The sequence below is a fragment of the Balaenoptera borealis genome, assembly GCF_965194805.1.
Source record: "Balaenoptera borealis genome assembly, chromosome: 6".
Lineage (NCBI taxonomy): Eukaryota > Metazoa > Chordata > Mammalia > Artiodactyla > Balaenopteridae > Balaenoptera > Balaenoptera borealis.
In genome coordinates this window covers 48455235-48469637 of record NC_138863.1, presented here as the reverse complement: position 1 = coordinate 48469637, position 14403 = coordinate 48455235, and the positions used below count along the sequence as shown (strand labels likewise).

General features: G+C 32.3%; 1 protein-coding gene across 5 annotated transcripts in view; it reads right to left on the bottom strand.

The window, feature by feature from the left end:
• The window catches only part of LOC309631315 (uncharacterized protein), a 644789-nt gene that overhangs the window by 525836 nt on the left and 104550 nt on the right, over positions 1-14403 (bottom strand). The window lies entirely within an intron of this gene.

Below are 14403 nucleotides of genomic sequence, written 5' to 3'. Positions count from 1 at the left end.
ATCTTTATTTTACAGTTTGTTTGTGTGTATTAAGAAGAATACTTTCTATACCATTTCACATTCTAAGAATGTTTCACTATAGAAATACAAGTATGAAACAGACACCAAAATATCTTTAGTTTATTACTGTCCGTCCATGTCAGTGTACCTCAATCAGGGATATGCTTTAAAAATGTGTAGAGTTTTCAAACTACAACCCCAAACTTGCCTCATTCAATATAGCAAAATGAGAGGGTGCTAAACATAGTTTGGAAAAGTTTCCTCAGAAGTTCTATTTTACTGTCCAATTCACTCAAATATCTGCAAAAATAATAAAATGAGACATCATAACTATACATGTATTTATGGAATTCATGAAAATACTTTCCATATTAGTGTTTATTTTATATCAATTATATAATTTAAAGCTAGAATTACAGTATGACTTTTTTTAAGGTTCTGTTTTTCGGAAATAAAAAGAAAGTGAAGGAGAGGGAAAGAATATTATTGGTGGAGCAAAACTCTTGATACCTGCCTCTTGATTTTAAATTGTAATATATTCCAAAAATAAACAACTCTAATATTTAGTAATTATATATAAAAGTTTCAGATGTATTTTATTTTTCAGCTACTTATAAGAGTAATATTTCCAAGCAGATATATTTAAAGATGACAACTTTTTAAATATATATTCAAGTAATGACGATAATGATTTTTCCTTATCTATTTGTGACCCTATAATCAATAGGAAATGGCCATTTATAAATATCATATAATGATAAATAAAAATTTAATATGCATATAGCATTTAATCTGTGTGTGTGTGTTTGCAATCTTAGAGCAAAATTTTATTAGTTTATGCTAAACAATAAAGGAAATAATTATGAAAGTGTTAATATGATACTGCCATCTCATGGATAAATCTTCATGAGAAAGTAAGATTGATTGTTTTATAAGTTTAGTTGTCAAATTAAAAAATCGGCTCGTTCTTTTAGGGAATTTTCCTGTTTTACTTTATTCATAGAGTACTCTTGAGCCACATATTTGATGCCAAATGACATGTAAATGTTTTTTTAACAAAAAAGAAAAAATGTTACATTTTAAAGAAAAAGATATTAAGTATGTATAGAGTTATAAATGCTTTCATTATTCATCTACTACTTACATTTCTTAATATCTTGTATCTTAATTAAAAAACTGAATCTTAGATATATAAACTGATATGAAATAATTTCATAACGTTCTAATTTTTCAAGTACTATGATCAAAGATAGTTATAGAGATGATGAGTGGTTTGTTTTAGCAAATAATTTTGTCCATTTTTATATCTTTGTAGTTCAAGATTCAGCTAGGCACAAGAACAGGTGATCATCCAATAAGGCAGAGAGCATTAATGAGGTCAGTCCAAGACAATCCAAATGGGTGAATCATGCAACTTGAAATATATGAACGACATTCAGAGTTTGAAAGTTGTAAGCAATCACCAGAAAGTTTGGACATCAAGCAGCAGAATTCAGCCCTATCTCCAACAACTAGACAACTGTCTACACAAAGAAAAAACTTTAATTGATAATTAGTCAAATGCATCTTCATAATTTAGTTCTAAATGTTGTTGTTTTTTTAACAGCTGTATTGAGGAATAATTCACATGCCATAAAAATCCATCTACTTAAAGTGTAAAATTTAGGGTTTTACTAGATTCACAGAGTTATGCACACATCATCTCAATCTAATCTTAGAACATTTTCATCATCTCCAAAGAAACACCACATTAATTTGCGATCACTCTCCATTCCTTACCTCCCTATACCCCAGGCCTAGGCAACCAGTAATTTTTTTTTCTATCTCTATATATTTGCTTATTCTGAACATTTTCTATAAATTACACCATATAATATGTAGATTTTAGTAAATGGCTCTTTCACTAAGCATAATGTTTTCAAAGTTTACCCTTGTTGTGGCTTGACTCACTACGTCATTCCTTTCTATGGTCAAATACTATTCCATTGTATGGATATGTCACATGTTATTTATCCATTCAATAATTGATAAACATTTGGATTGTTTCCACTTTTTTTGCTATTACGAATAATGTTATGAACATTCTTCATAAGCTTCTGTGTGGATATAGGTTTTTATTTACCTTGGGTATACACGTAGAAATAATATTACTGGGTCATATAGTAACTATAGTTAACATTTTAAGGAACCACCAAATTATTTTTGAAAGCAGCTGCACCATTTTAAATCACCACCAGCAATATATGAGGGTTTCAAATTCTTCACATCCTCACCAACACTTGTTATTCTCTCATTTTAATTATAGCCATCATGGTTGGTAAGAAGTAGTCTTTTATAGTTTTGATTTGCATTTCCCTAACGACTGATGATATTGACCATCATTTCATTTGTTTATTTGTCATTTGTATTGTTTTTTGAGAACTATGTATTCAAATAATTTTGTCATCAAAAAAGACACTATATGAATTCTAAATTTATTGAGACTTGTTTTGTGGACTAAAGTATGGTCTAGCCTGCAGAATGTTCCATGTACACCTGAAAAGAATGTGTATTCTGCTTTTGTTGGATAAGTGTTCTATACATGTCTAGAAAACATGCAGAGTTGTTCAAGTCCAGTATTTCCTTACTAAGCTTCTGTCTAGATATTCTATCCTAACTGAAAATGTGATAATGAAAACTCTAACAACTATTTTAGAACTCTGTTTCTCTTTTCAGTTCTGTGGATATTTGCTTCATATATTTTGGGACTCTGTTGTTGGTGCATATATGTTTATAATTGTTATATCTTCCTGATGAATTGACCCTTTTGTCAAAATGTAATATATGACTTGGTCTCTTGTAACAGTTTTTGACTTTAAGTCCATTTTGTCTGATATTAGTATAGTCACTCCTGCTTTTTTTTTTGTTACTATTTGTATAAAATGTCTTTTTCATCTTTTCACTTTTATCTATTTGTGTCTTTGGATGTGAAGTCAATCTCTGGTAGACAGTATGTATTTGGATAATTTTTTTTATCCATTCTGTCAATCTCTGCTTTTTGATTGGAGAGTTTAATCTATTTACCTTTAAAGTAATTACTATAAAGGAAGAATTTATTTCTGTCATTTTGCTATTTGTTTTCAACATGTCTTTCAGATTTTTTGACCCTCCATTAGTGTTACCTCCATTAGTGACTTCTTTTTCTAAGAGTTTTGTGGTGTACAATTTAGCTTCTGTTCTCATTTCCTTTGGTGTTATTGTTTAGATATTTTCTTAATAGAGAACATGGAGAGTGGAATTAATATCCTAAATTTATTAAAATCTAGTTTTAATTGATATTTACTTAGCTTCAATAGCATACAAAATTTTTTCCTATACAGTTCCACCTCCCCTTTATGTTGTGATAGTCACAAATTACATCTTTCTATAGTATACTTATAAATATATATTCTATAATTATTGTTTTATGCATTTGCCTTTTGAATAATACAGGAAATAAAAAGAGAAGTTAAAAACCAAAATAACAATAATACTGGCTTTTATATTTGCCTATGTAGTTACTTTTAATCTGGTTCTTTATTTCTTTGTATGGTTTTGAGTTACCGACTAGTATCCTTTTCTTTCAGCCTGAAGGACTCCTTTTAGCATTTATTGCAGAGCAGGTCTACTAGTACCAAACTCTTTCAGTTTTTTTTTTTTTTTTTTTAACCTAGAAGTATCTTAATTTCTTCCTTATTTTTGAAGGATAGTTTTGTCAAATATAAAATTCTTGGTTGACAATTTTTTCTTTTACCATTTAAAAAATATCATCCACTCCCTTCTGGTTGCCGTGGTTTAAAATGAGAAATCTTCTATTAATCCTATTGAAGATACACTGCTATACATGAGGAATCACTTCTCTCTTGCTTCTTTCAAAGGTTTTTTCTTTGTCTTATTGCAATATGTCTTTGTATGGATTTCTTTGGGTTTATTTTCCTCTGACTTTTTAAGCTTCTTTATTGTGTAGATTAATGTTCTTTATAAAATTCAAAAAGTTTCAGCTATTATATCTTCACTTATTCTTTCTGCCCCATTTATCTTTTTGTTTTACACCTAGGATTCCCATTATGCATATGTTGGTATGCTTCATGATAATCCACAGGTCTTTTAGTCTCTGTTTAATTTTTTTTTTTTAACATCTTTATTGGAGTATAGTTGCTTTACAATGGTGTGTTAGTTTCTGCTTTATAACAAAGTGAATCAGTTATACTTATACATATGTTCCCATATCTCTTCCCTCTTGCACCTCCCTCCCTCCCACCCTCCCTATCCCACCTCTCTAGGTGGTCACAAAGCACCGAGCTGATCTCCCTGTGCTATGCGGCTGCTTCCCACTAGCTATCTATTTTACGTTTGGTAGTGTATATATGTCCATGCCACTCTCTCACTTTGTCACAGCTTACCCTACCCCCTCCCCATATCCTCAAGTCCATTCTCTAGTAGGTCTGTGCCTTTATTCCTGTCTTATCACTAGGTTCTTCATGACCTTTTTTTTCCCTTAGATTCCATATATATGTGTTAGCATACTGTATTTGTTTTTCTCTTTCTGACTTACTTCACTCTGTATGACAGACTCTAACTCCATCCACCTCACTACAAAAACTCAGTTTCGTTTCTTTTTATGGTTGAGTAATATACCATTGTATATATGTGCCACATCTTCTTTATCCATTCATCCGATGATGGACACTTAGGTTGCTTCCATGTCCTGGCTATTGTAAATAGATCTGCAAATTGATACAGCCACTATGGAGAACAGTATGGAGGTTCCTTAAAAAACTAAAAATAGAACTACCATATGACCAGCAATCCCACTACTGGGCATATACCCTGAGAAAACCATAATTCAAAAAGAGTCTGTTTAATTTTTTTATTCTTTATGCTTTCTGTTCCTCAGAAGAAATAGTTTCAATTATCTATCCTCAAGTTCATTAATCCTACCTTATTCTATTGATTCTATCTTCTGCCTGCTCAAATCTGCTATTGAGATTCTCTAATGAATTTTTATTTTAGTTATTGCAATTTTAAGCTCCTGAATTAGTTTGTTCCTTTTTACAATTTCTATCTCTTTATTGACATATTCAAGTTTATACATCATTCTCCTGATTTCCACTACTTCTTGCCCATGGTTTCCTTTAACTTTTTGAACCTATTTAAAAGTCAATTTATAGTCTGTATTTAGTTAATCCAACATCTTTGTTTCCTCAGGGACACTTTTTGAAAGCTTCCTCTATAAATGGGAGACACGTTTGTTTTTTTTTTACATGATTTATAATATTTTACTAAAAAATCGACATTTTTAACATTTTAATGTGTTACCTATGAAAAGTAGATTCTCTTCCTTAGAGTTTTCATTAATTTCTCTGTTTATTTAGTGACTCTTCAAAACTATTTCTGTAAATGTATGAGTTTGTCATGTATAATCTCTGAATTCTCTGTTACTTCAGCTTGTGTTCAGCTAATGTTTTGACAGATATTTCATTGAATGATAGAATGCAGAGAGAGAGAGAGAACTCTCAGTCATTGCAGACTTTTGCTCTGTACTGTGGGACTCCTTTGATGCTTAGCTAGGCTGTTTACAACTCTGCCTTAGCTTTTACTTCCTGATGGCACTGAGACTAGCAAAGAGGTAAAATCTTAGGGTCCCCTCAGGTTTGTTCTGGGTATGTGCCCTGCCCAGGGCATACACATGACTTTCCAAATTTCTCAGTGTACACGGGCACTTTTGAATTCTCTAATTTTCCAAAGAAACTCTTTCCCCAGATTTATTTTCCCAGATTTTAGTTGTTCCATTGTTTGCTTCAACTGTAACCTTTTGCTCCAGGAAATTGCAGGTTTCTGTGTTGTTTGTTTACCTTAAACTATTTTTGAGAAACACCCACCACATTTCTACACTGAGTGAATTCTGATTTAGGCAAAACAAAGGTAAGCACCTTGAGTCAGTCCTTCAGGCAGCCCCAGATGGAATAAATGACATAATTCTTCGATAATAAATTCTGCTCTGATCCCTCTGTTTTCAGGGACCAGGATTCTACATTAGAAACAAAGAGTGCCATCTCCAAGCCACCACAATGAAGGGGAGGGAATTAGGGCAAGGTCAAGTAAAACTACCACATTTTTCTACCTTTCTAAAGTTCCCTTTTTCTTGATTCAGCTATAAACCTTTGACTGTTTTCCAGAGTTCTAAACAGTTGATAGGTGTTTTCTTTGAGTACTTCTGGCTTCCATGGTCTCAAATGAGAAACTGAATGCATTTCAAATTGGTTTTCTCTTATAAGTCACATATCCTTTCTTCCTGGGTGATTTCAAAAACTTTTTTTTTTGTCTTCAGTTTTCAGAAATTTAATTGTGATATATTTTTGTGTGGATTTCCTTGAGTATTGCATTTGGTGTCTGTTCAGTTTATTAAATCTCTATGCTTATGTCATTTCCAAAATTTGAGAAGTTTTCAGTCATAATTTCTTTAAATACATTTTTGGTTCAACACTGTGTCCTTTCTTTTGGGAATCTGATGACTAAAAGGTTAACTTTTTAAAAATTATTGTCTCAAAATTCTGTGAGATGTCCATATTTTTTCAGACTATTTTCTCTATTGTTCAGATTTGGTACATTCTATTGATTTGTCCTTAAGTTCACTGACTCAGTCCTCTGTAATCTACACTCTGCTATTGAGCCCAACCAGTGAGTTTTTATTTTAGTTACTGTACTTTTCAGCCTCATTATTTCCATTTGGTTATTTTTATATACAACTTTTATTTCTTTTGAGAGATTTTCTATGTTTTAATTTGCTTCTGTAAAATCCCAAATTCCTTGTTGAAGCATTATTATGATAATTACTTTAAAATATTTGTAAGATAATTCCAACATCTAACTCATATCAGTACTGGCATCTATTGATTGTCTTTTGTCATTCATGCTGTCATTTTCCTGATTCTTGATATGACAAATGACTTTAACTTCATCCTTAATATCTTAGATAGTATGACACTCTGATTCTTATTTATCTTGTTTTTATAGCAGGACATCTCCCTGGTGAGGTGTAGCACATTGGCCTGGTGGTTGTGTATATTCAGCTTTCCCTTAGACCCCACCAACTCCACTTCATCAAAATTGGAGCAGCTACCCATACTGTTTCATTGCAGATGGGTAGATGGAAGTTCAGCTCCCTTTGGTTCAGCCTGACACCTTCCTGGTGAGAGAGGACACTAACTCATATCATTTCAGTGCCTCCTAGTTGTGGGGGTGGGGTAATATCACCATCAACAAGGAAGGTGGAAGTGGAAGTATTGCTCACACTGTTTTGTTGTTGCAGGTTGGGAGCAGAAGCTTTTGTCTCCTTTGGGACCAGCTGACACCAGGAGACAGTGTAGAAGAAACAGAGTGCCAACTAGACCTTCCTCACTCCACATCTTTCTGCTTCACTGATGCTGGTTGGTTGTGGAACCTCAGATATCCACTGGATCCCACTGATACCAAGAGGACTAGAGCATTGACTATTTCATCTTGAAGAACTTTGTTCTGCATTGATGTCACCTGTGTGTGGAGTCTCAGCTTGCCACTTGACTCACTGACATCACCTCCAGAGTTGATTACTCCATCTGCATCCCCAGTTAACATTATCTTTAGTGATATATCTAAATATATGGCATATCATGTTACTCTTCCTTTGTAATAGTCCAAAAGCATTCTATTACTCTTTCAATAAAATCCAGATTCGTTATTGCTTCATGAAACTTTTTTAGTTGTTTCTGGCTAATCTTTGCTTTGTCTCTGGCCATTTCTCCATTTGTTGCTTGTGTTTTAGTTATTTTGAACAATTACAATGCCTCATGCTCTCTAGCACATAGTGCATTTTATATTGCCTTAGGTATGGGTTTGCTGTTATATATGTATATGTATGCATGTGCATGTGTATGTGAAATACTTGTTGTTCATAGTAACATGTATACTGTGGTAGAGAAATACTTCCATGAAATTACCCTTAATTGGTCCTAATCTTGTCATCTAAATAACCAAAAAAAATCAATAGCTGAAATTTCAAATTTAGTCAGTTATATCACATTTTGGGACATCTCCAAAATAAAAATATGATACTACTACAACTATATAGATAAGTGAATAAATAAAATGAATTAAATCTTTTATTACCTGTATCACATGGAAAATTCTTTCAAAGAAAAAGTCATGTACTATACAGCCTCATGGGGACAGTGAGAATCACTTCCCATGTATTGTTATACACATTATATGCTAAACACAAACACAGATAAAACCAAACGTACAGCTTGCTGCACAGGAATAGCTGACCGCATATATTACCATCGTGGCAGGTGAACCTTCCCTTTACTGCCAAATTAGTTCCAGGTATGAGATGTTGTTAGTGTCTCCAGTAGTCCTGACTGGTCTAAAATTGGACTGCTTTTGGATTTAAATCTGTGCCACTGTTTTGTTTGTGATATGATATTCTAGTATTAATACATAATTTCTATAAACAGAAACTAAAGTGTCATCTGATTATTAAAGACTTTACCTTCTACAAGGTCACATTATAGTGGAAATAAATGTAATTATGTACATGTATAATATGATAATTTTACTTTTGGTCAAAGAGGACAAATGTAGAACAGCTGTATTTTCTGTTTTAAAGTTCCCATCAGTCAATTACAGCACATTGATCTGAAAACAGATGGCACTGAAGTCAGGCAGAATTCTCCAGCACTGAGTATTAACATGCAGGAATTTTAGTAATATAGAGCATCACCCATAAGGTAAATCCTGTATGATATTTATCACTGTGCTATTACATAATAATTTTTTTAAGTAAAATTAACCTGATTCTCTATTATTGACTGATGTTGCATTATATTTATAACCCATTTTCTATCCTAGCAGCCACATTCCCTGGAGAGAAAGAATACTTATGTTTTCAGGGACTTTTAAAAATTTTTTTGGCCAGATGGCTATTAAATGGTCAGAGTTTTTGGATGAATACTAAAACATCTGTTCTCAGTATTGTCCTGCTTTCAACAATTCAGCTTGTTAGTAGATGGAGAAAAGTTCCCCTATGAGTTATCTCCCATAGTTGAGACTTACAGGATTACATTTTGTAGGAATAATGAGAAAGAACTGTTAGCACCTATATTAAAAATGTATAGATTCATTTGATAAAATTTTCATACCACACTACAGATGCTCATTGTATTAAGTCTCTTTATGCAAAATGACGATTGATCTTTTTACTGCCTATAGAATATAAATGCTGAAGTATAGCATATTACATTCATTGCAAGCAAATTAATTCTAAAAAAATTAGGCATATATACCACAACAAGCCTAAAAAAGCAGAGTTGTACTGATTCTACCACTTAACAACTAAGTTCAATGTAAGAAGACATGCACATCTTGAGATAAATAACTAAGAAAAGAATACTGGCAAAACACGTCCTTTACAAGCCAGTTCAAGATATAATTCTTAATATTTCAGTGACATAGGTACAAATAAAACAGGGAAAAATATTGAAATATTACTGGAGGATTTCTGATTCTACAAAGATTATTTCTTCAAGACCCTGTACAACTAAAACACTCTTGCCACAAGCAAGCACAGGAAGACTATGATAGATGGAAAGAAGAAGAAAATCAACTTAGGGATCTCCAAACATGATGGATAACACAATGGTGAGTTCCATGGGTTTTCTTATTGCCTCCCACATATCCTGATAAAACATTACAGATTATAGCACCTGCATTACAACAATAACAATTCTAGATGGCAGTAGGATAATATCTTCCTAAACCTAAAGCAGGCAAAGGCTGTTTTTCAAATAGAAAATGAAGAGGATTAATCCCGAAGAAAAAGCAAAACTTCTAATTATCAAAAAATAGTGCTGAGAGTGAAGGGGAAAGGTATAAACTTTGAAGAGATATCTATAGATCATAAGAGGCATAAATGACTTGTACCCAGCATATACATCATGACAATTTTAAAAATAGAGAATTGCATAGAAAACAGGTTAAAACTTTGAATGGGTATGTCACAAAAGAATATATATAAATGACTAATGAATTAAAAGGTATTCAATATCATAGTAATTACAGAAATGCAAATTAAAACTAAATTAATACACTACATATCTACCAGAATGATTGACTCACAGAAAGTAATTTTACTAGATTTAACCATAGATCTGAAAAATAATAAATTATTTTATTATTTATATCTCAGAAATAGAGTTTAACCTATGCTGGAATATCATTAAAAATAAATTGTTTATATCTGAATGTAAAATATCCATTTTTATTAAAGCTATGTGATGTTTCTCTTAAGAGGGAACTCCTGAAATAGTCTGTTATTATTTAGATGGGTTCTGATAAAACAGACTGACTTTATTAGAGCTAAAAATGACAACTTTATTTTGGGTTCAACACATAGTAGAAGAAGACTTTAAAATTATGAATATTTTCTTTCCTAAAACAATTGCAACTGAATATCTGTAGCTTTCAATTAGTAATGTAATTTCAATAATATAAAATTGATGGATTGTAATAAACTAGAAATATCAATTGCCTACAAGCTCTCACTGAAAGTTTTTTTATGACAGATGCCATATATAATTAAATTTCACAGTCAAAGGAAAAAGCCTTTCAAATGCTTTTGTTAGTATAATAACTATACATTTTCAAAAGGAATACAGTATCAAGCTTTGTAGTAACATTTCTGTTTTTCTTCCTGCACTCAGAATAGCACTGTCAAATTATAGTTAATGACCCATTTTAAATCCCTTAAATTATAGAGTGAATGATGTGAGTTAATGTGCTCCCTTACATTTTTAACATTTCTTAAGTAGTTTTCTAAGTTTTTAAAGAAAGAAAATATGCTTTAGTCATATCAAAAGGTATGTTCAACTTTTCCAGATAGGGAAGATGGTTTTTCTAATTTTATTTCTTTTACAAAAGATTTGAAAGCATAGATAAAGCAGTACCTATAAGCATATCAATTGATTTAACTCAGCTGAGTGAAGTTTATGTTAAAGAAAAAGAATCAAAATATCACATTTTGCAAATAAAAAATATTTTATAATAGGAAGTGATGCTGAACTTTATACTCTTCTCTCAATTATGCACTCCACTTAATTAAATATTAGGTTTATAGTAAGAGAACACTTCTCTATTCTCAGTGATTCCTATTTCAGATGAGTAGGTCTTTCTGTACTTTCCTAACACTGTCTGCAACTTGACAGAATTATGCATTCATAGGCAACGATTCATATTTGAAGGAAATGCCATAGAGGATAGGAGTTCACTACATGATCCTTAGCTAATAGGAAGCTTTTCGTGGAAGCTTCTTCCTAGAAGCATAATGGAAGCTTCTTGCACATGTAACTTCCAAAATTACAAGATGTTACCGTTATGAGTCTACAAAATATGAAGGGAGAAGAATTGATTAATAAAAGTTAGGTAACACTGAATATTGTCATCATGACATATATAACAGCCACACAATAAGCAAAATTATTTTTAACTATTTAGGGTCATGAAGCATATACCTATGGTGCCCTTTCTTCTTTTATTCAATAAATGCTTACTGTCTTAGTAAATTTGGCGAGGTGATGGATGTGTTAATTAACTTGAATGTGGTAATCATTTTACAACGTATATGTATATTAAATCATCACATTTGCATCCTAAATCTTAAATCACACTGCAAAACCTAAATATAAAAAACTTTTATTTATCAAGCATACCTCAACAAGCTAGAAAAATATAATAAAAAATAAGGCCATAAATAAACACTAATGGTTCTCATAAAAAATATATTTTAAAAAATGCGTACTATCTGTAATTGCCAAGGATTGGCAAGGTATTTATCTGGAGTGATTTTAAAAATGAAATACCTTTTTAAGTCTGTAATTAGAGTTTCCAATGTTGATTTAATGGAATTATTTTTTGTTTCCTTTTCTCCTGTGAATTACAACTGTGAAATGTCTCTTATTTGAATAAAGTAGAAAACTTTTCTGAACTGCTTGAAGAGACTGATACGTAGAATATTTTGTGGTTATTGTAAGACAGTGGATTAAAGAAATGTAAGTATTCTCCTGCCATAAACGTCTGGAAATCATGGGTAAAAACTAACAAACATATTTCAAATTCAAATCTGATCTTATGTTAAAGAAGAAGAAATTTCCAGTTTCCAAGTATAAGGTGGAACACTGGAACCTAGTGAGGAAAGCAGATGAGCTGATACTGCTCCTGCATGAGGTCTCGGGGATAAGAGTGCACAGCAGGAAAGGGTTCCATCCACATAAACCCAAGAGACTAGGCCTTGTGCCCATGTAGGGCAGAGGGTAGAAAATAAGATCACTGAAGATAAACCAGGAACCCCAGCTATCTGCAAACCAGGAAAAGTAGGTGGAGAGAGAAATGCAGAGACTATTACAAACTTCTCTGTATCTGCATAAGCTGTAGGTGAAAACAAACCAAAAAAATAGGATTCTCAGTTCAGCCTAGACATGCCCTGGATATCCCCAAGCCATGAAATTAACATAAAAGTTGGTTATTGGCATTTGAATTCCTAATATGTCTAATGAAAGCAAACCAAAACCCACTGTGGAGATACACTCCCACTCAGAGAGAAAATTTACCAGAAGATAAGATTTTTCAATGCAAAAAAGCATAAAATTTCAAGTAAGATAAATGAATAAAAATTCACAGCTGAACACATCTGAGTGAAATTCCATAATACTATAAAAAAGAGAATTCAAAAATAATCATAGGCAAGAGATAAAACTACATCTAGAGCAAAATTTCATGATCAATATGAAGCTAACTGAATATTTTTAAAATACTAAGATAGTCATGAAATCACATGAGAAAAGAACAAAAGAAGTAGAAAAAATCTACAAAAACAAATCCAAAACAATTAAAATGGCAATAGGAATATAGATATCAATAATTACCTTAAATGTAAACAGACTAAGTCCTCCAACCAAAAGACACAGACTGGATAAATGGATACAAAAACAAGACTTGTACATATGCTGCCTACAAGAGACTCATTTCAGATCTAGAGACACATACAGACTGAAAGTGAGGGGATGAAAAAAAGTATTCCACACAAATGGAAATCAAAAGAAAGCCAGAGTTGCAATACTTGTAGCAGACAAAATAGACTTTAAAATAAATACTGTTTCAAGAGACAAAGGACACTATATAATGGTCAAAGGATCAAACCAAGAAAAAGATATAACAATTGTAAATATATATGCAACCAACACAGGAACACCTCAATATATGAGGCAAATGTTGACAGACATAAGAGGAGAATTTGACACTAACAAAATAATAGTGGGGGACTTTAACAGCCCACCTACATCAATGGACAGATCATTCGGGCATAAAATCAATAAGAAAACACAGGCCTTAAATGACACCTTAGACCAGATGAACTTAATTGATATTTATATAGCATTCCACCCAAAAGCAGAATACACATTCTTTTCAAGTGCACATGGAACATTCTCCAGGAGAAATCACACACTAGGCTACAAAGCAAGCCTCCATAAACTTAAGAAATATGAAATCATATCAAGCATCTTTTCTGACCACACTATGAGGCTAGAAATCAACTATAAGAATAAACTGCAAAAACCACAAATACATGGAAGCTAAACAATATACCACTAAACATCCCATGGATCACTGAAGAAATCAAAGAGGAAATCAAATAATACCTAGAGACAAATGAAAACATGATGATCCAAAACCTATGGGATGCAGCAAAAGCAATTCTAAGAGGGGAGTTTATACAAGCTTACACCAGGAAGCAAGAAAAATCTTAAATAAACCACCTAACCTTATGCCTAAAGCAACTAGGGAAGAAAAACAACAACAAAAAACCCCAAAGTTAGTAGAGGGAAAGAAATCATGAAAATCAGAGCAGAAATAAATGGAATAGAGACTAATAAAACAATAGAAAAGACCAATGAAACTAAAAGCTGGTTCTTTGAAAAGATAAGTAAAACTCATAAACCTTTAGCCAGACTCATCAAGAAAAAAAGGGCGAGGGCTCAAATCAATAAAATGAGAAATAAAAAAGAAGTTACAACAGACAACACAGAAATACAAAGGATCATAAGACACTACTACAAGCAACTGGACACCAATAAAATGGACAACCTAGAAAAAATAAACAAATTCTTAGAAAGTTACAATCTCCCAAGACTGAACCAGGAAGAAATAGAAAATATGAAAAGACCAATTACAAGTACTGAAATTTTGAATCTGTGATTAAAAAACCAGAGATGGGCATGAGATGCTAAGGCTGCTGCTGTAGCCACAAAGAAGCCTGTGTGCAAGCACAGGTCACGACCACACCTCCCCTGCTGG